Source organism: Bos taurus, chromosome 11 (assembly GCF_002263795.3).
Source record: "Bos taurus isolate L1 Dominette 01449 registration number 42190680 breed Hereford chromosome 11, ARS-UCD2.0, whole genome shotgun sequence".
Taxonomy (NCBI): Eukaryota; Metazoa; Chordata; class Mammalia; order Artiodactyla; family Bovidae; genus Bos; species Bos taurus.
Genome location: NC_037338.1, coordinates 75484571 through 75505795, shown reverse-complemented (window position 1 = coordinate 75505795; position 21225 = coordinate 75484571). Strand labels below are relative to the sequence as shown.

At 46.6% G+C, this 21225-nt stretch overlaps 1 protein-coding gene and 1 non-coding gene across 2 annotated transcripts in view; one reads left to right on the top strand and one right to left on the bottom strand.

The window, feature by feature from the left end:
• Positions 1 to 21225, top strand: part of KLHL29 (kelch like family member 29) — a 332208-nt gene that overhangs the window by 66914 nt on the left and 244069 nt on the right. The window lies entirely within an intron of this gene.
• On the bottom strand, positions 4477 to 4583 carry LOC112448968 (U6 spliceosomal RNA). Its single transcript, XR_003037417.1, has one exon. It is a non-coding gene; the product is annotated as a U6 spliceosomal RNA (small nuclear RNA).

Here is a 21225-nt window from a genome sequence, read left to right as displayed (position 1 = left end):
CTCTACTCACAGTACCCAGAAAAGCACTTTGGAAGGATTGAAGATGGGAAATTCAGGGGGAGTGCCTTACACACACACACACTATCCTTGATCCTCACTGACACAGGGGGGCCTTTGCCCTGGAACCAGAGCCCCTGCCAGCTTCTGGCAGCCTGGTTCTCTGAGCATCTCCAGGAATGGAAACCACTCCTGACTCGCAGCAAAACACCGCTTCGTTTAAGCCAGAGAAACACGATTTATTACCAGCATGTTTTCAGTTCCAGGCGATGCCTTGAAAAGGTCAGCTTATATGAATATTTAGAAAAAGCAGATCATAAAATAAGAGAGACTTGGTATTTTGTTGTTTTTTTTTTCCCCTTGATGAAGAAAATTCAGGCTTGCTCTTACCCTGGGCAAACTATTGTACTTGTTACTCGACCTGCATTTACTCTTTAAGGAGGAAGGTGTCCTAGGACGGTATTTGGGGAAAAGATGTATGTCGTGGGAATTGTACAGCACTTGAAACTGGGGCAGCAAGCCCTGAACATGGGACCTACTTGTTATCTACTGTCCGTGAAAACAGCAAATGAGGAGAACATGTCTGCTTCGAGGGGCCTGTTCAGTGCCTAATTGTTTTGTATTTGTTTCAGCTGATGGCCACTCTTTTCATTAGGGGCTTTTAACCGGTGAGTCATCTTTTGAAAATACAAATTTGATGGGGCCAGTTCTTCTTTTAAAATCTCTTGGCTCCCCCTTGCCGGAGGAGAAAGTACAAAATCCTTAACCTCGCGGCCAGGCCTTTCATGCTCTGACTGCAGCTTTCTTGTTAGCCTCATGCATGACTCTCCTCTCCTTTCCTCCCATCCCTTCCCCTCCCATCCTCTCCCATTCACACAGTGATGATTTACTGGATTATATTGTACAGTGAGCTTTGTAAAAGAGTAATCTAGTATTTGTATTCTTTATTTCATGTAGTAACTTTTAAAAATAACTTTATTTTTATGCTTAGTAGGATGCATTTTCTTTAAGGTTTTCAATCGGCCTCTAAAATGTAGTCTTGATGTTTTATGTAACCTTGATAAACATTCTTTACAAAATTCTGGGTTTATTTTTTAAAAGATGCAGATTATACATTTTATTTTTTTTTTCGTTTCATACATGATATTATACATGTTTCAATGCCATTCTCCCAAATCTCCTCACCCTCTCCCTCTCCTACAGAGTCCATAAGACTGATCTATACATTTTAAAGCAATTATTTGTTCAGCTTTTTCTGCCCCCTTTTCTAATTGTATCAGACAACTGAATAATGACTTACTTAGTTCATTTGCACAATCTCTGATGATGGCTAGGAGGCTCAGCTCATAGTGTCCCTGATTTTTGCTGTCCCTTGATTCTTGCTTTTTTCTGGTCTTCCCTCTTTCCCAGATCTCATCCACAGTGATTATGCTCTTCAGATTCCACACGAGCACTATCTCTTGGTTCCCTACTGCCCATGAAACTCTATGCTGAGTGCCAAGTGTAGAATGTGGAAAAAACAGCCAGGCTGCCTCCCCCTTGACATCTCATTCCACAGAGCCTGACACTTAAAAAGAAGGAAGGCTTCTATGCAGAGTTTCACAACTTGTAGAAACAGAAGGTGGGGGCACATTTCTTTATTTATTATCTCATGTCCATACCCCCACATGCAGTCAGTTTGTAGTCTCTGGAGAAAACTCACGATGAATTTAATAAGACCTCCCTGTGATGCCTCCTAATAGACATTTCTCAGATCTGGCCCCTTTTGGTAGTGTTTGCCTTTAGCCTCTTAAATAATCAGTAATAGCATTTTGTTTCACCTCTAAAATTAGACCACTTCTACAAAGTTTGGCCTTTTATGACTGATTTACAGTGCTCTGTAAAAGGGTTAGCTAAATACATATTTTATAAACGCCATGTTATTCAGAGTTACAGTTCAGGTCTGAAACAAAGCTTGTCAACTTAACCTATTTTAACTTAAAAGTGTTTGTAGCTTTGCTTGGTTTGGTTGGTTGTGAGCTGATTTACTATTATTTTCATCATTGTCGTCATCACCAGTTTAATTTATCTGTTTTCAGTGAAGGCTTTTGTTAAAGTCAAATAAATAAGTAGAAATCCAGTGAATGTAAGTTATTTTTGGATGTGAATTGTATTCATCTTTCTGCTCAAGAACTTCCTGGGAGGGCAGATAAGTTTGCCATTGCGTGAAGCATCCAGGGAGGAATGGTATCCTGTTTTCCTTAATTCTACCATGACATAGTCAAGCATGTTCTTTAGCTCATTATTAGCCACTGTCATACACTGAACTGTGTATCCCCAAAATTGATGTCAAAACCCTAACCTGGAGACCACTGAATGTGTCTGTATTTGAAGACAGAGCTTTTAAAGATGCCATTAAAATTTAAGTGAGGTCATATGGGTGGACCCTAATCCAATCTGACCGGTATCTTTAGAAAAAGAGGAACCTTAGACTCACAAAGACACACCAGGGATGTGTGTGCACACAGAGGAGAGACTGTGAGGACACGGCAAGAAGGCTGCCATCTGCAAGGCAGGACGAGCAGCCTCAGGAGAAGCCGAAGCTACCGCACCTTGACCTTGGACTTCCAGCCTCCAGAACCGTGAGAAAACTAATTTCTCCTGTTTGAGCCTCCCTATCTGTGGCATTTCATCTTGGTGGCCCCAGCTGACTGAGACAGCCACCAAGCCTATTTCAAAGGATCCCACTTCAGAGCAGAGTCCTGTGAGATGACACGAGCTGGCATCCTCTCTGTCTTTGTCCATGGGGAAGTCGAGGCAGAGGAGACTCCAGGCTCTTGATGCAGTGGGGCAGCGGCAGGGCTGAGGAGAGCCACCTCTGCTCGACCCCCTAGCAGGGTCCCCACCTGGGGGCCCAGTGCACCTAGAGCTGTGCCAGGGACCCTGGAGGATTCAGGGAGGAGGGCCTTCTAGAATCCTCAGAGCAGTGATCGGGGCCTCACCCAGGAGTGTTCCTTCTCTTTCCCCTGGATCTTAACAAAACATCTGAGCACTAAATCTGAAACTCTTTCTCTAGTAGAGCCACGTGGCGCCTGCGTCTAGCACCCACGAGTGAGGAGCCGGAAACGTTCTCCCACGCCAGCTCTGGGGGTTGCTGGCTACTTGCGCTTGGGTGTAAATGCTCACATTGCGTCTTCTGTTCCTGCCACATTTAACGCTTCAGCCTGGATGCAGCTTTATCTCTGCTTTGGGAATATTCTACGTCTTATTTATGAGTATTAAAATCCTGGAGTCTTCCCCCACTGGGATGGCAGCGCCAGAAGAAGCCTGCATGGAGTCCAGGAACCTCCAGGCTGGCCGCTGGAGGCACCTCGGCTGGTCTGAAATGTGCTGACAGGGCCCAGCTGAGCCAGCATTGGATGGAGGGAGGTGGGAGGCAGGAAGCACGGTCACTCTAGGTCATGCAAGACACAGAAGAAGCAGGCCTGGGCAGGAGGGAGCTGGGCGGTGGCCATCAGCATCTCAGGTGTCACGGGTGGTGCAGCTGGGATCCAGGGTGTTCTGAGGCCCTTCCGCCTTTCTTAGGTGTTTGCCAGACCCCCCTATGTGCTTTGTGCTATGCGTTCCTGACCCAGGGGTTGGAGCTGGGAGAGGTGGTGAGAGAGATGGGAGAGGGTAAAGCACCCCTCCTTTGCAATGGTGCAGGGTAGAGAGGAAGGAAGGGCCCTCGTGCAAATACAGTGAGCAGTATAGGATAATGTTGGATGAAAGGCTGAACTCAAAGTGAGTTCTGAACAAGAAATGGCCAAGTCTCTGGGGGCTGGAGTAGGGAAGGTAATCTTTTATTCTGGACGGAGGCTGCAGTCTCCTGGACGCCTTGGCAAAGAGGCAGGAGGGACAGCCAGGGGTGACCAGGTCTGTCCTTAAGTCTGTCATGTTAGGGGTTTGGGGCTTCTGGGCTCCTTCCCCACCTAAGACCCCACTGTGTAGTTGAGACTTCTCATGGAGTCCCCATAGTGTCCCTTAATTTGGGGGGTGGGCCAGGGAAGCACTCTGACATTCCCTCTTCCTTCTTTAGGGCTGTCACAGGATTGTGACAGGGTCAGGCAGATATGGGATGGCCAGGGAGAGTTCCCCTGGCTCAGAAGCAGCCAGGAGCAGGGGCCCCCATTGTCAGATCTAAGACCCCTTCCTTACCCGTGGTGACCTGTTGGCTGGAAACCCAAAGAAAACTCAAGGATCCCCACACCTGGGCAGAAGAGTAGGGGTCGGCACGTCAGTAACAGCCCCCAGTATTCTCATGCAGGCCTGCAGCAGCCAGCGCTGTCCTAGAGAGGGCTCATTTGAGCCACTCAGCAGACAGCAAGGCATCTATTAGAAACTCATTTATTCCTTGGCCGTTTACGCTCCACTTAGCGAATTTGTTTGGAATGCCTGCTTTCTGTTAGACACTAGTGCTCCAGCCTAGAGCAGGGGATGGCAGCCTTTTTCTTTTTCTTTTGAAGTACGGAACACTTCACGTATTTGTGTGTCATCCTTGTGCAGGGGCCATGCTAAGCTACTCTGTATTGTTCCAGTTTTCATATATGTGCTGCCAAAGTGAGCACAGGCTTTGTCTATAGAGTAAATATTTGGGGGATTCCCAGGTGACTCAGTGGTAAAGAATCCGCCTGCCAATTAAGAAAACTCAGGAGATGTGGGTTTGATCCCTGGGTTAGGAAGATCCTCTGGAGAAGGAAATGGCAACCCACTCCAGTATTCTTGCCTGGGAAATCCCAGGGACAGAGAAGCCTGGCTGGCTACAGTCCATGGAGTTGCAGAGAGTCAGACACGACTGAGCAACTAAACAATAACAGCAAAAATACTTTAGCTTTGAGGTCCCTGTTGTCTCTGTGGTTGTACTCACCTCTTATGCAGCAGAAGCAACCACAGACAGTACACAAGTGCATGGGTGTAGCTTTGTTCCAGTAAAACCTGATGGACAGGCACTGGCCTGGATTTGGCCCAGAGACCACAGTTAGCTGCCCACCCTGGACTGGAAACACAGGTAAACAAAAGCAGACGTGGGCTCTGTCTGTATGGAGCTTACACTCTAGGCAAGGAAGACAGGCGTTAATCCTATAATTATAAGCATAAATTATAAGTATGAACCCAGGTACTTGAAAGGAGAGAGACCCTCTCTATAAATAGGAGGGTGATACAGCCTCAGGTCAAGGCAGGCTTCCCTTGGGAGTTGATACTTGACTTGGGCTCTGAATCAGCATTAACAGGTGAAGAGAGAGGAAACAGTGCACAGAAAGGCCCTGTGGCAGGAATACGGAATATTCTGGAAACTGAAACACTGCCAGTGTGTAGGAGCATACCAGAAGACCAGGAGCAGGGGGGTAAGGCAGGATGGAAAGTAGTCACCAGTCCAGGCACAGCCTGGAGCAGGGAGGCTTAAAGCAGGGGAGGAAGAGGATCAGATGTGCATTTTGAGAAAAGTCTCTCTGGCTGCATCGGAGAAAAGCAAGTGAGGACTGTTGCAAGAGAGGGAGGCAGCTATGGAGGTAAAGAGAGTCAGATGGAGATAAAGATTTCAGAAGGAGTGTTGATGGGGTGGCGACGGAGGGAGAGGCTCTGGTCGATGGTTAGCGGCGCTGTCTGTCTACCAGAGCCCTGGGGAAGTCCCTGATGCTTTGCCTTGTTTGGGTCAGAGGAAGAGGTGTGGCATGTTGAGTTGCCTTTGAGACATCAGAGTAGAGGCGAAGGATAAGCAGTGAGATGGACAGATCTGGAATGCAGAGGGAAGGTAGGAGCTGAGACCATGTGTTTTCAGGAGCCATCAGCATATGGAAGGTAAGAAATGCCCTGAGCATGGATCATGTGAGGAAAGGAGTAGAGTTAAAAAAAAAAAAAAGGAAGAGACCCTAGAGAAAATCCTCAAGGAACTCTGATATTTAATAGCCAGAGAGAGAGAAGTGTTCCTGCAAAATAGAATGAAACAGCAACCAAGGGAGTCGGGGGGATGTATGAGATTGGGAAGAAAGTGTTTAAGCAAGGTTTATGTTCAGCTTGTACACACAGACTGACCACTGATGCCCAGAAACTATTCTGACTGGTCAGGGCATCCACATGGCCAGTGCCCATGCCATCCCAGTAGTTTATATCATGATTGTCATCCCTGCTTTTAAGGAATGATCATCAGTATGGAAATCTTCTGGGATGGCAAGCAGGATGAAAAGTAGAAACCTTCTATTGCATTCAGCACAAGTAGTATATATTGGTGGGGGCTTCCCTGGTGGCTCTAGGAAAGAACCCGCCTGCCAGTACAGGAGACATAAGAGACACAGGTTCAATCCCTGGGTCAAGGAAGATCCTCTGCAGGAGGGTATGGCAACCCACTCTGGTATTCTTGCCTGGAGAAGCCCATGGACAGAGGAGCCTGGCGGGCTGTGGCCCATAGGTTTGCAAAAAGTCAGACACAATTGAAGTGACTCAGCATGCAAACACATATCATTGGTGACCTTAATAGGAGAACTTGAGGGGCAGTGATGGGCTGAGGAGTGAGCTGAAGAAGGAATTGGAGGTGAGTTACTGGACAGGAGGCCCAGGAAATCCCTGAAGAATTTTCACTGGGATGTAGGGAAGCTGCATCCAGAGAATCCAGAAGGGGATGGAGGTGGGAAGCTGAAATTTTTTTATAAGATGTTAAATGATGAGACGGACTTATTGGTTCAACACACCTTCTGTGTACTTAGTCACTAATCAAACTTGTGTCTATTTCATTTGTTGATTCATTATTTGATCCAACATTCTCATCTCATCCTTGGTGGAGATGTTTACTATGTCATGAGCACCAAATTCATTTTATTTCCTTCTTTGCTTTTCCACAGGCATTTGTTGAGCACTTACTATCTGTCAAGTACGGGACTAGGCCCACTGATAGAAAGATAAGTTAGAATCTGTGTGTTCAAGGAACTTATAGTTTTGTGCAGTAGTTATCAACCAGGGATAATTTTATCCCTTCCCTTGCCTGGGGGACTCTGGGAAATGTCTGGAGATATATTTTGTTGTCATAACTTGGGGTGGGCACGTGAGAGAGAATCTAGGAATGTTACCGGCACCTGGTGGGTGGGGCCAAGGATGCTGCTAAATGTCCTCTCATGCACAGGACAGTCCCCCATCCCCAAAATTAGTATCCAGCCCAAAATGTGAATAGAGCAAAAAGCACCTCAGTAAATGGTAACTGCAGGAGCTCAGAGGATAGGTACATAGGCACCACCATGGAGCTTGCCAGGCAGGAGGTGAGGGACAGACATGAGGGGGCAAGGTTCCTGCTTGGAAACTTCCAGTAATGCAGTATGGGGGCACCATGGCCAAAAAGGCTAAAGTCACTAGAGTAGGGCTGAGGCCACAGATACCTTACCAAGTATTTGGGGGGTTTTATCTATTCAGTAGGAAGCCTCTAAAGAGTTTTCAATGAGAGGGAACCAGATTTGGGTCTTAGGAAGATCATTTGGGGGACAGACAAGAACAAGCAATAAGCACTAACATTTATTAAGAACCTACTGCGTGTCAGTAGGCTTCTGAGTACTTTCTTGAATACTTCGTTTAATCTCCCAGCAGCCCTATGGGCAGGTGCTTGTGTTCCCATTATATAGCTGAGGAGACTGAGGCAGAAGGTCAAAATGCTGATGAATGGGGAGGCGGTCCTTGACTGAGACTGAGCTTGTGCACAAGCCTGAGACAGCCCGTGGTTTTTCCCACCTCCCACTTTGGGTCTGGGCTCTTGGACCAGATTGGAGCGTCCACAGGGTCTCAGTTCATAATTCATATGTTCCAGCTCTCCCTGCAGCTGCTCCCAACGTTCACGCCTGCAGCTTTGAGAAGCGTGGAATCAAAGTAGCCAGTTTAATTCTTCCTGAATAGGAGTTCTCATGGAGCTGTTAATTTTTTAGCAACTTTGTGGCTGAAATGCCCCCATGGAAAGAGAAACACTTGCTTCTGGGAAATCATATTCACTCTTTGCTGCCTGAGACCTCTAAGTGGACCCCAGTGACCTCATGTAGCTTCCCGATTAGGACACCCTGCCTCACTATCATATGCACCTTTTCTCCTCTATTTTTGCTGGGGGTAAGGAGGGGAAAAATGCATTTGTATGACTTATAAAATTTAAAGTACGTCTCAGGACCCAAAGCCACATCATCGGCCAGCATAGATCTTGCTTTCCTGGGTTTTAATTACAGTGGCTCCTCCTCCCATTATCTGGGCTCCCCTGGTGGCTCAGACGGTAAAGCGTCTGCCTGCAACGTGGGAGACCCAGGTTCGATCGCTGGGTCAGGAAGATCCCCTGGAGAAGGAAATGGCAACCCACTCCAGTCCTCTTGCCTGGAAAATGCCATGGACAGGGAAGCCTGGTAGGCTACCATCCATGGGGTCGCAAAGAGTTGGACACAACTAAGCGACTTCACTTTCCTTTCCTTTTCCTCCTCCCACTGCTGCTGCTGCTGCTAAGTCGCTTCAGTCATGTCTGACTCTGTGGGACCCCATAGACAGCAGCCCACCAGGCTCCCCCGTCCCTGGGATTCTCCAGGCAAGAATACTGGAGTGGGTTGCCATTTCCTTCTCCAATGCGTGAAAGTTAAGTCATTCAGTCGTGCCTGACTCTTAGGGACCCCGTGGACTGCAGCCCACCAGGCTCCTCCGTCCATGGGATTCTCCAGGCAAGAATACTGGAGTGGGTTGCCATTTCCTTCTCCAATGCGTGAAAGTTAAGTCATTCAGTCGTGCCTGACTCTTAGGGACCCCATGGACTGCAGCCCACCAGGCTCCTCCGTCCATGGGATTCTCCAGGCAAGAGTACTGGAGTGGGGTGCCATTGCCTTCTCCACTAGGAGGGATGATCTAATGTAACAGCCCCTGGCCCAGGACTGACAGAGAGAAAGAGCTGGAGGCTGGGTTTGCCAGCCAGGGGGCAGGGAGTGCTCCCCAGACAGAGGTGGGACCAGAGCACTCCCACCTGGCACCTTTCAGCAGGGTTTTTCCCATCTGGAAAGAAGACTGGAGATGGATTTTCATGTTTACATACACTTTTCAATAAAAGTGTCTTCACTTTTTAAAGCAATGGCAGCATTCTGGCAGGGCTGAAGAAAGGCAAACTAGTCTGGGATCCAGAAGGAGTACCCACCAGAAGGGTAGGCAGGAGTCAGTGTAGAGAAATAACCTGCTACCAGGGGATTCTTGAGGTTGGCTCTGACCAGTGAGTTCACAGCCCCAAATTATCCCCAGCTGACAGATGCAAAGCCTAGGCCGTCCGCTGTCACATGGCGTGTTCATGTGAGAAGCCATGTTCTCCTCCTGCACTGTTGGTGGGAATGTTAAACTGGCTCAACCACTATGGAAAACAGTATGGAGGTTCCTAAAAAGCTAAAAATAGAGCCACATATGATCCAACAATCCCACTCCTGGGCATGTATCTGGAAAAAACAAAAACTCTAATTCGAAAAGATACATGCACCCCAATGTTCAAAGCAGCATTATTTACAACAGCCAAGACTTGGAAGAAACCTAAGTATCCATCAGCAGATGCATGGATAAAGACGTGGTTTATATACATATATATATGTGTGTGTATGTGTGTGTGGGTGTGAGTATGGGTCTGTATGTGTATATGTCTGTGTATAGATATGTATATTCCATTACACACAATGGAATACTATTCAGCCATAAAAAGAATGAAACTTTGCCATTTGCAGCAACATGGTTAGACCTAGAGATTTCATTCTGAGTAAAGTAAGTCAGACAGAGAAAGGCAAATGTTTATGGTATCACTTATGTGTGGAATCTAAAAAATACTACTATTTACAAAACGGAAACAGATTCATAGACATAGAAAACAAACTTATGGTTACCAAAGGAGAGGGAGAAGAGGGATAAATTAAGAGCATAGGATGAACAGATATACACTATTACATATAAAATAGACAAGCAACAAAGATTTACTGTATAGCACAAGGAACTATACTCAACATCTTATAAAAACCTATAATGAAAAATCTGAAAATATATATATATATTACTGAATCATTTTATTGTACACCTGAAACTAACACAATATTATAAATCAACTAACTTCAGTTTTTAAAAAGTCATGTTCTTATTTTCAGGCTCCCTTCTACGTTTCACGTCTTCCTTTAAGGATTCTGTGGTAGGACAGAAAATTCTCTAGGCTTCAGATTTCCTACCCAATGAAAGGGCTGTTGCAGTAAAGACCTGCTCGTGGCTCTAAGTGGGTTTGGGTTGTAGAGTAAAGCAAGGCTTAGCCAGTAGGACAGCTGTACACCTACGGTGCTAAGGAAACCAACTTTGCACCCAAATGTAACACAGTTCCCCACATTCCCAAATAAAAGGCTCCAAAAAAATTTTTAGTCGACCTGAATATATGGATATTTTTGGAATACAGTACAAATGAAACAACAAACTGTTTACTTATAATATGTAATTAATTACTTTAGTTACACATCTTTAAAATCACAAAATAAGTAAACTGTTAATTTTTAAATCCTGCTTTCTCCCACTTTGATTAGATGAGTCATTCTCCAAACCTGTCAGGTGCAGTTCCCACTGGAGAGTGTCTTTGTTCCCAGGGTATTTTTTTTATCCTAGCCTAGAGCAGCTTTTCAAGTCCTCTGACAGTTTTCCAGAGCTCATGAGCCTCACTTCCATCTACATTTTCAAGACAGCACTTTTAGAATCAATGGATCATGCCTTCCTTCAAAATTTTATCCAAGTCACAGGTCCCAATTCCCATAAGTTGAAGCAGTTTGCTTTTTTCTTTTTCATTTGCCTTATAGGTGACTCATTCATGATCTTTTGCAGCAATTAACCATTACTGGGTTTCTGTTTAAAGTGACTTTTAAAAGTCTTGTTTACAACAACATCCAAACACTAAAATTATGAAGTCATAATCCCAAACGTAATTAACGCATCTGTGTTAACTAAATCAGGTGGGAGAGTACATCTGAGAGATGAGACTTTTTACTGATACAGAATCCATCAAATTGTATATTGGATATATTGAATTTAATATATTTAATATATTATTAAATATATTTATATAAACATATAATTTATTTATAAATAAATAAAGTATAAATAAATTTCAATAAATTTATTTATAAATAAATAAATTTATATTTATACATTTATATTAATATATTAATATATTTAATACATATATTGAATTAATTAAATTCAGTAATATATTGAATTTAGAATATTTAATAATTTAATATATAATACTCTTTTATTGAAGTACAGTTGATTCACAATGTTGTGTTAATTTCTGCTGTACAACAAAGTCATATATACATATATATATACATATATACATATTATTTTTATACTCTGTTCCATTATGACTTACCCTTTTTTCTAAGGGATAATGGGAGATTCAAGGGAAAGACGGTCATATATTTGGGTGTAGACAAAATGTTTTAACTTCTAAATTCTCCTCTAACACCCATCATCTTATTACATTGCACACAGGAGTGCTTCTTTACTGGCTATTTGGTAGTTAATGTCTGTCCACGTAGGTGGACAGGTGCAATGAATCCAGAGCACAGAAAACGGTGCTGAGTCCACTGGGCCCTGCCAGGAGCTCTGGCCACCGTCTTTCCCCACTTCCTAAACACCGGTAACTGCAAGCCCCTTCTGGCCACCTTTCTTCCAACCTGCTGCTGGGCTTTTGTGTGGTTTAATGAACATAGAGTCATTTGGAAATATGCACTGTGCTCCACAAAAGGAAACAGTAATATAATCAGAAATCATTATATTCCAGTACTTGAGCACTATTGCTACTATTAATGTCCATTATCAGGATATTACCTGAAATGTGTTTAACAGTCACAGGCACTAATCAAGTTGCCTGGCCTAGAGAATGTATATTCGCTCCGTCTGGATCACACCATGTATTGTGCTGTGACTGTTTTAAACTTTTTTTTTTTTTCAGATAATTGGAACCTGCTACTTCATATTCTGAAAAGTAATGTAGTGGGTGAAGCCCTGAGAGGTTCAAAGCCTAGGCTTCCATCAGGGAAATAATGCAATTTCCATGCAGAATGATTATAATATTATTCAGTGATTACATGAAAGTGAGGGGGGGGTCTGTTTTTGTTAGACTTTTCAAAGTGGCAAATTGAATTCCATCCAAGTAATCAGAGGTTATGAGTTTCCAGCACAGTGTGTTTGCACATGTTGGAGGCTTATTTTCCCAGAGTCCTCCCTAGCCTGCTGCCCCCTGAGCCTTTGCTGGCCTCGAGGGACAGACCTGAAGTGCCGGGAGTGAATTCGCTGATGAGAGCTCTCAGCCCATGAGAACTGGGAGTTGACGGCAGAAGCTCCAGCTTCCTCATACCCCAGGTGGGGTAACTCTAAGACGTGTCCTTCTCCTCCCTCCCAGAGGTCCCCGGGGACACTGGCCCGGGTGCCCCCAGTGGCATCCTGCTTATCTCGTCTAGTCTCTGTTGGCTTCCTTCACCTACCTGTCTCCTTTCCCCACTCACCGGCCTGAGCTTTCTGGCCTCAATCTCCAAGTAAACCACTTGCCTCAAAGCCTTATCTGGGTTCTACTTCCCAAGAGAGGCACACCTAGGCCCCCTAACCCTCACCCTTCCCATTTGGAGAGCACCCAGAGCCCTCTCGGGCTTCCCTGGTGACTCAGTGGTAAAGAATCTGCCTGCCAATGCAGGAAACACAGGTTCAATCCCTGGATTGGGAAGATCCCCTGGAGGAGGAAATGGCAACCCACTCCAGTATCCTTGCCTGAAACATTCCATGGACTGAGGAGCCTGGGGGCTACAGTCGATGGGGGTCACACTGAGTCAGACACGACTGTGTGACTGAGCACACCGATGCCTCGCTGGATCCCTCTGTCCTTTAAACTGGCAGCACCCAGAATCTTCATGTTTCAAAGCATCATCCTCCTGAAAAATGAAAATTCTGAACTTTTTTTTTAATCAGGAAAGTGATGGATATAATTTATATCTCCCTCTTCTCTTAATTATTATTACCCCATTCAAGTGAGACAAGATGATTTCATCCAGGTTGTATTTTAAATGCCCATAATCGATGTCCTCATTCTGAGCATGAATCTATGTGCTCTTAGATAATTTATGTATAATTTTAATAGATTTGTCAACGGCAGCCCTTCCTCGTCTAAACAGGCTGCTTGCAGACAGATCACTTAATTTGCTCCTCGATGCTATTTTTCATACATGGTTGCTGCGCAGCCGACAGATAGCAGATGATCCCATTACAAACACATTTGACAGGGCATGGGCTGTGGGGATGAGCAAACTCAAGGTCTCCTATGGTGGCAAGCAATGTGTGTCTCCCTCTCACTTAGAAGGGGAAGTTCCAGGGCCCAAGGCAAGGTGCTGGGGCTGCTGTCACCCACAGCCCTCAGGAGCTGATGAGCATTCCCGCTTACTTGCCCTAAGAGAGGTTGTTGGTGCCCAGCGCATTCCCCACCCTGGGGATCACCTGCTGACAGTTCCTGCTTCCTGCCTCTCTCTGTGTGGGGGTGCCCAGCCCATTCACGGGGCAGGATGGAAGTCTTCGGGGAGTGATGTCTCAAAAGCACTTGTCAATATTACTCAGCTATTAAAAAGAATGCATTTGAATCAATTCTAATGAGGTGGATGAAACTGGAGCCTATTATACAGGGTGAAGTAAGTCAGAAAGAAAAATACCAATACAGTATATTAATGCATATATATGGAATTTAGAAAGAAGATAACAGTGACCCTATATTGGAGAGAGCAAAAGAGACACAGATGTAAAGAACAGACTTTTGGACTCTGTGGGAGATGGCAAGGGTGGGATGATTTGAGAGAATAGCATTGAAACATGTGTATTACCATATGTGGAATAGATCATCAGTCCAGGTTTGATGAATGAAACAGGGTGCTGAGGGCTGGTGCACTGGGACAACGCTGAGGGATGGGATGGGGAGGGAGGTGGGAGGGGGGCTCAGGATGGGGGACACATGTGCACCCATGGCTGATTCATGTTGATGTATGGCAAAACCACCAAAACATTGTAATTAGCCTCCAATTAAAATAAATTAATTTTTTTTGAAAAAAGCACTTGTCAGCCAATGAGAGGTGGGAGATGATGAGTAAACACTGCAGCTTCCTCCTTTGTCTCTTGGGAGGACAACTTTGGAATGGGTTCTCCCCAGCCTCTTGAAGCATCCTCAGTAGGAATGAGCCCCACCTGCCCAGGCGGAACCCACTGGTTGATGCTTCCTCAATTGACTTTTCCCCATCTCCTACCTCACATCCCTACTTCCTCATGGTAACTCCTTGGATCAACTCAAAAAAAAAAACCTACTTGCATCCAAATTGCTGTTTCAAGGGCCACTTTGGAGGGGAACTCAAACTAAGATGCTTGCCCTTCTGAATGTCTTCAGGTTGATCTTTTAGGCATGCGTATCCTCCAGGACCTAGATTAGGACCTGGCAAGGAGCTTCCTGAACCCCAGGAATTCTCCCTCCTCTGACCGCCTTCAGCCCCCCCAGCAGAGTTAACTTAGCCCTCACCGTCTGCAGCCCCGGAACCGCCCCTGTTTCTGCACATGCGTGAGTGGAGTAGATACCGAGTCTGCCAGCTCCTTGCTGACCCGAGCGTCTGTCTGAGAGGTGAAGGTGCTCCAACCACATCCTCAGTCAGGAGTGAAGAGCAGAGATGCCTGGCAGGGCAGAAGATGGGGTAGCCAGACAACACGAAGAGTGTACCTTTTAGGGGAAAAAAGTATAGAAACCCTTCCTTCCAAAGACTGATGTGAGCCCTGATGGATTGTTTGCACCATTTCTGTCTGCTGGGGTAATTGCAAAGGCGAGTGCGTTGTGTTCCAAGGGAAAAGTGTTCCCTAGACACGGTAATCCTTGCCATGCCAGCTCGTGACAGAGAGAACCACATCAATTTCTGAATTTTCTCAATGGAGTGAGAGTGTGTAATGTGGAATAAAATATAAACAAGTCTTAAGAAGCATCTATGTATTTCTTTTTATCAACCTTTAGATGCGTTAAAGCCAACCACAATTTCCTATGAATTCTAGATGATATGTAGTATTTTTATTTGCTACTTCATTGCTAAATGTTTCATATAAAACTGAAGAGGAAAAAAAAAAAAAAATACACAGTCCCACATATAAAAGAAGCAGCAGATGGCTAAATGTGACCGTGGGAGAAAAGCAGTGAATGGAGTGAGTTCAGAACAGAGGCTCCCCCGTTGGGTACAGGCCCGAGATGGGGTGGAGGGAAATTCAGGTATGAGGTTACCTGTGTTCATTAGCCATTTGCTTCCACTGTGTTTCAAGTAGCCTATTAGTATTCAGAAGAATCTACAGGTATCTTTGTTACGTTTTTTTTTTTTTTAATCTTTTAAATGTACATATAAATGAGTATGTATTATTTATAGATGTCTTTGGATTTAGAAACATCAAGCTTGAAAAATAATGCATCAGGGAATGTTTGATTTACTGCTCAACGGAGAGCAAGGACGGGTGTGGGGGGACTTTCTGCAGGAGGGAAGACTGGCTTGGGATAAGCTGTTTAACCTTTCTAAGGGACTTTCCTGGCAGCTCCAGTTACAGTTAAACTGCAGAGAGATGACTGGGTGGGGAAAAAAGAGCAGCGGCCAGGGAGTTCACAAGCCAATGTTGTTGTCCCAGCTCTCCTGCTAATCAGCTGGGAAACCTTTAGCTTGTCACACACCAGCTCTTACCTTTGGTTTCTGCCCGTATCTGGACATCAAGCCATGTCAGGCTGTGGCCCAGTGATTTGGAGCATTTGTATTGATGGCTGTGGGCTCTGGCTGGACTCATCGGTTGCTGGGTTCATTTGCAGAAGTGCCATGAGTTTGGTGAGCCATGGTTCCTTGTTTTTTCAGATGGAACGTGAAGCTCTGGTGTGATCAAGCCACTTGCCTGCACACTTTGGTAGAGACCAGGAAAACAGAATTAGCTTCTACTTCTATTTTCAGTTCCTAGGCTGTTTCTATATTGGCCAAGAAAAGCAGAGAACTTAGAGAAATTCCTGGTAATGACTGCTTTCTGCCTGGGTATGGAGAAACTTGCCTGTCTGTGGTTTATTTTTAAATGGATAACTCATCATATCTGGATAAAAAGTACTGTAATCTCCGAAGACTTTTCTTTCACATTTTTTTTTCCTCTCTGAGAGTAGAGAAACAAGGCTCAGGTCTACTCAAATAAAATCATTTTCTGCTGGGTGAGGAAGTGACGCCTCTCAGATCCACTTGTGGCTGGGAAGGAGCTTTCAGCCACTGGCCCTATGGCTTATATTCAGAGAAGAGGTGGAACAAGTAGGGGCTGAAGTCATGAAGGCATCTGTCCTCCGGCCTGGCGTCTAGTAGTTGCTGGGGAGGAGGATGAGGGTCTGGTAAGGGCTGAAAGTGTCCTCCTGGAGGAAATTCAGGGAGATGCAGTGAAGGGAGCAGGAAGTGGTAGCTGACCAGCGTCAGATACACCCAGGAAAACTACATACGTGCTCACCCATTGATCCACTAGCTCCCAAGGAAGATCCCTCCCCATCCATTTGTCCTCTTCGTGCTCACCTCCGCAGAGAGGTGATGGGAAAAAATGCACCACCTCCCCCTGGGTGAGGTAGGTGTTCTAGCAATATCGATTCTGTGCTTCAGTTGGCAGGCATGGTAATAACAATGTTAGAGCCACCAGTTAATCTGTGCCATGGGCTATGCCAAGTGCCTTTCTTACACCCAAATATTTAACTCTCAGAACAACCACGGATGTTCAATAATGTCATCCCCTTTGGACAGGGAGGAGATTGGGTCAGAGGGTGGGAGTGGGGTGGAGAATCTGCCATTTAGACCCAGGTCTAATTAGAGATTCAGACCCAGGTCTCTCAGACTATAAAATCCCATGCTCTCAACCACCCCACAGGCTGAGCCAACCTTGAACCAGGTGTGTCAGGGTCTAAGATGAAAATCCAAGATGAGGCTTAGATTGTGCCTTATAGGCCATGAGCGAGGCTGCGGGGTTTGGTCTCGGGAGAAGGGGGTCCAGAACCTCTCTGCAACTCCATTAGGAAATCAAAACACACCGAGTCTGAAAGCTCACCTTGTCTTACTCTGTGGAGCCGCTTTTCCCCATCCCTTCTCTCTAAGGCTGTCAAGAGGCCAAGCCCCAGAGGGTCAGCGGATGCTGAGTGACCCTGGCAGCCATGGTGTCAGCCAGGACAGGCTCAGTCCAGCCCCTGGCAGTGAGCAGACGCTGGACCCGTGAGCTTCCATGGTAGTTGTGTCTCCTGTTCTCGTGCTGTCTCCACCCCCCCGACCTGTACAGCTGTGGGCCTGACAGAGGGCTGATGTGGTGACTTAAGTGCCTTGAACACAGATCAAGGCTCCCTTGAAGCATTGAAGCAGACAGCCCCGGAGTCTGCCACCATGAAAGGGACAGGCCTCAGAGAAGAAACTGGAACAGAGAAGGTGGGAGGGAAGGGGAAAATCCCAGTCTCTCTGGGCTCTACTGTGGGTCCAGACTTGAGGTGGGCTCTTCCTTCGGTGTGAATTCCAGTGTGGTTGGTGCTAAGATGGGGGTTGCCCCACATAGCCAGGAGGGACCCTCCTGGAAAACAGCTGGGGTGTTGGGCGGTGTGGGGGGGCGCCAGCTTATCAGGCCGAATTCTACTTCCTTTTTCCCCTGCTCTTAACCCCCTCCTGGCCTATAATTCTGTTTTACTCCCCAAGAGTCGAGATAAGTCTTGTTCAAATGTTACAGCCTGACCCCAGGAGTGCAGGGAGAACCAAGGGAAGAGCCTTGTTCACATGTGGGTCAGAGTTCTCAGTGGGCAGCATGGTCATGCAGGTGGAGCCTCCACAGATGACCCACCCACCTGGCCACCTGGACGGAGCTGGAGAGAAGAGAACCCCATCTCTCAGCACCAGGAATGAGGGGAACACCCGTTTGCACCACGATCCGGCTCAGCAACACCAGCAGCTGGCCTTCCTGTCTCTGAATTAGGATGCCAGCTCCTGCCCTGCCTCCCGTGGGGTCTGCGTGGCTGTCTAATGAGGGACAGAAGATGCAGAAAACACTCCACCGAGCCCATGGCACCAGGCAAATGTGAAGCGTCATCATGAAAAACTTCAATTTATGAGTCTGAAGGAGAAGCAACATCTGGGAAGGAATTATTGCAATTTAAAGGGAGGATGCAGGCCTGGTTTATAAGAGCGAAATCTGGAAGCCACGTCTGATTTTTTTTTCTCAAACTGGTTTGTATTCCAACCATGAAGCTGTGGTGTGAACGTCCAGATGTTCGAAGCGAAATTGTAGAAAATGAGTGGAGTCTTGGAAGCGTTCTCCCTCCTTCAGCAGAGCCTTATTGAGCATCTACTACGTGCCAGGTGCCACACATTCTGGCCGCAGCTTCCCGCCGCTGCGGGAGAGTCAGTGGAACAGGTTTGCTGGAGCCTCTGCCCTTCTCTCCAGCTTGCAGCCCCCAGAAATGCACGGTCATCCTGGTCCTGGATCCAGGCACAGGAAAACCCCTGTTAACTTGTGCGGGACTCTGAGTGGTGGCTCTGACTTAGGGAGTCCTAGTTAATTGAAGCGGGTCAGCCATGCAACGAGAAAGTAGTTCATGTGGGAGCAGTCATTTTGCAACTTTCTTTTACTGAAACGTTTCGTTCTGGGTTTCTGGCGAGCCCTGCTGTGGCAAGACTTCAGACCCAGTCAGTGCCTGGGGACCCCTTTGTCCCCTTTTGCCCAAACCAGCCAAGCGGGCAGAAGAGGGGCTGCTGAGAAGCCTCCATTGGAGACACCAAGTTCTTATCTAACATTCCCAGTAATTCACCCCAGAAGGGTCTGTTCTCCAGACAATGCAAAAGACCTATCGGAGAGGAGTTTTCAGGAGAAGGGGTGAATGAAGGCAGGAGGAGGAGGGCCAGGAAGGAGGACCAGGTGTGGGTCTGGTCACAGTGGTGGAGGAGAGCTGATGCCATCAAGGACATGAGGCTGGACACAGCAGGACACTGGGAGGAGTCCAGACTGGCCTGGGTTCTCCGGGGCCCCTGCCATGGAGGGCCGCTGGCCGGGGAGGAGTGTGACCTGTTCAGGGTTGAACACAGTCCCTCTGGCAGCAGCAGAGCCATGTTGCGGGGGTATGAGGGGGTGCTGTTGCTATGATCCAAGTGTGAGAAGGGGAGGCCTCACCCCAGGGAGCCGTGATGGAGACTGGAGAGAACTGTTCTGAGCGGTGACAGGGCAGGTGGCGGTGCTGGGCCCTGAGATGAGGGGCTGGCAGTAGTGGGTGTGGGGGACGGTGCAGTATCAGGTGGGCTGGGCGAGTGGGGGATTGACTGCTGGAGTGGAAGCTGCAAGAAAACCTCAGTGCAGTGGTTGTGAGCTACCAGACTCCACTCTGCCCAACAGCATCTGCCTCGTTATAATGGAATTTCTCTCACAGGAAAGAATTTAAATTTCCTCTTTGGGATGGGGGAGGCTGACAATGAAAAAGGTTGAGAAACTCTGAGTTAATAGTAGCAAGAATCCGGGTGAGCTACCCTCCTATTGACTGGGGTTAGGGGCGGCCGGGGGAACGCGTCTGTGATCTCTCTGCTGTGGGAAGGGTCTGTGCAGGGTGAGGGGGGTCACTTGGGAACCTGACCACCTCGGAGCATCTGGGGTTGGCTGACAAGCTGGCAACATGGATTGAGGGAGAGGTCAGCTGGGTCATGGGGTTCGTTTGGGCTCACCAGGACCTGATTGGAATGTGATGTCCATTGACACCTGTGCTTTTATTCAGCCCAGGGTGATGACTTCAGAGAAAACACAAAACAACTCTAGGCTCCTCATTGATTAGGGTCCCAGGAACAAGTGGGCTGAAATTCAGAACAAAGACGTGGGATGGGCAGACAAACCTAGAGCTCCAGTTCTAGCTCCCTCCCGCTTCCACTTGCTATGTGACTTTAGAGGATTCTTCATGAGCCTCAGTTTCCCCGTCTATAAAATGGGAATACTAATAGTACGTATTCATAAGCTTATTAAAATGTACACGATAAACTGTGAACAGGTAGACATCATAAACGTCAAATGTTATGAAAATATTGTTATTATCCTTCAGTGAGGAGTGATGGCCTCTGAAGATCCTGTCTTTCTTTGAAGCACACGTGCCCACAGAATAACTCGCCAGGCAATGCATCCCCACCGTGGGGAATATGTAATGGGTCTCATCAGTGGCCAATTGTGGCCCTTAGTGGAAACAAGAAGCCTCCACATTGTGCTGCATCTTTGCATCTTAATGCTCTCCTTGAAAAAGCAGTGCCTTCCAGACCCCTCAGTCCATGAACTGTCGAGAACCTGATAGATAAACACTCAGAGAGAGTGTTTATTTGGGGTTTGGCAACATGCCTGCAAGCTTTGGTGAGCCATGGTTGATATTATTAATGGATGGCCTGTTTTTCTCTCTTCTCAAATGCAGAAGAATGTGAATGAGTGTTCCCCTTGCAGGATACATTCAGAGCAGGCATCCAAGCCTGTGCCAGGGGTGCCCGAGGGTCCTTCTCCAGGACTGATGGGAGGGTGGGTGTGGGAGCTGGTTTTCTTGCTCTAGTTTACAGCCTCCAGTTATTTTGCTCTTTTCCTTCTAAGGAAGAATCCTTGTTTCCCAGTTGGCTTAAGGGTGGTGAGCTGCCTGGACACTGGAGTCATAATTGGGTAGCGTGGTCAAGACCCAGGCAGAGCTGCTCTCTGATCCTGCATCAAATGGGAGCCTCCCTAATTGGTTTCTCCTCTCTTGAGGCAACTTCTTTCCCCAAAAAATTGATATCTTTTATAGGGAAGTAAAAATGAAATCCTGGGGCCTTTGTTTATTATTCTCTTGGCTATCAATTTGGTTCATGTCAGGAACCATCTTTATTTATAGACTTAGAATGGGTCTCAAAAATATCTCTGAGTTAATTTTGAGGATCTCCCAGCATTTAGATAGTTATGTAACCCAAACAGCCCATCCATGAGTCTTGGTTTTATATTGGCCTTTATGCTCTGTCAAACTGAATTAGCATCTTGTAAGGGCCTTGAGCAGAGTAGGCAATGGCAACCCACTTCAGTACGCTTGCCTGGAAAATCCCATGGACGGAGGAGCCTGGTAGGCTGCAGTCCATGGGGTTGTGAAGAGTCGGACACGACTGAGCGACTTCACTTTCACTTTTCACTTTCATGCATTGG